A 1,260-nucleotide genomic window follows, 5' to 3' on the forward strand; every position below is an offset into this window, starting at 1 on the left:
TGTTGAGCTTAAATCCATATTGAAGACTAGAGTCCTTGACCTTCTGCAGTAAGTGCTTCAGGTCCTCCTCAGTTTCATTAAGCAAGGTTGTGTCATTTGCATAATGTAGGTTGTTGATGAGCCTTCCTCCAATCTTGATGCCAAATTCCTCCTCATAAAGCCCAGCCTCCTGAATGATCTGTTCTGTATATAGCTTGAAAAGGTCTAGAGACAGTTTATATGGAAAAGAAAGAGACCCAAAAAGCAAAATACTTCTGAAAAATAAAAAAAATGAAATGTGATATTTCTCTTTCATATTTGATGGAGATCTTTTCTCCATCAAGATAGATTTCTCCATTTCCATACAGGATTCTGTGTTGCCAATTGTTTTCTTTTAACTTTCCGTATATGCCATCTCATTGTCACATGATTTCTCCTGAAAAATCAGAACTTAATCTGATTGCTTTTCCTTATTAAGTGAGTCTTTGTTTTTCTCATGCTGCTTTCAGTATTCTATCCTTATTTTTTATTTTGGAGAATTTGACTATGCCTTGATGTTTCCTTTTTTTGTGTCTAGTCTATCTGGTGTTTGCTGAGATTTCTGAATGTGGATTTCCTTATTCTTCATAATACCTAGAAAGTTTTATTATAGTACCTCTTCCACAATTTTCTCAGTGATTTCCCTATCCCTCTCATATTCTGACATTCCAGTCACATGTATGTTATTCCTTTTGATGTCATTCCACATTATTCTAACATTTTATTTATGTCTCATCTCTGATTTTTCTTCTAGTATGTTTCCATTAAGCTCTTGTTTTTCAGCTTACTAACTCTCTACTCCATCTCTTCTGTTCTACTTTTTTGGTGCTTCCAACATGTTGGACATTTCTGCCATTTCAATCTTAATATTCTGGACTGGATTTCCATGCCTTTCTGTTATTCCTAGTATAATGTTGACAGTACCCTCTCTATCTCTTGATGATTTTTAAAGTTCTTATATCTCTTTATCAGTTCAGCATACAGATTGAAAAGATCTGAGAGTCTGGGCTCTACAAGAAGTGTGGCATAAAAATTAGAGGTAGACTCATCAACAATCTGTGTTATGCAGATGACACAACCCTGCTTGTTGAAACTGAGGAGGACCTGAAGCACTTGCTGCAGAAGATCAAGGATTTCAGCCTTCAATATGGGCTGAAGCTTAACATCAAGAAAAAAAAAGATTCTCATCACTGGGCTGATTGGTAGCATCATGATGGATGATGAAGAGATTGAGATTGTTGA

The sequence above is a fragment of the Elephantulus edwardii genome, unplaced genomic scaffold (assembly GCF_000299155.1).
Source record: "Elephantulus edwardii isolate Elephantulus edwardi_28Jun2011 unplaced genomic scaffold, EleEdw1.0 scaffold00241, whole genome shotgun sequence".
Taxonomy (NCBI): domain Eukaryota; kingdom Metazoa; phylum Chordata; class Mammalia; order Macroscelidea; family Macroscelididae; genus Elephantulus; species Elephantulus edwardii.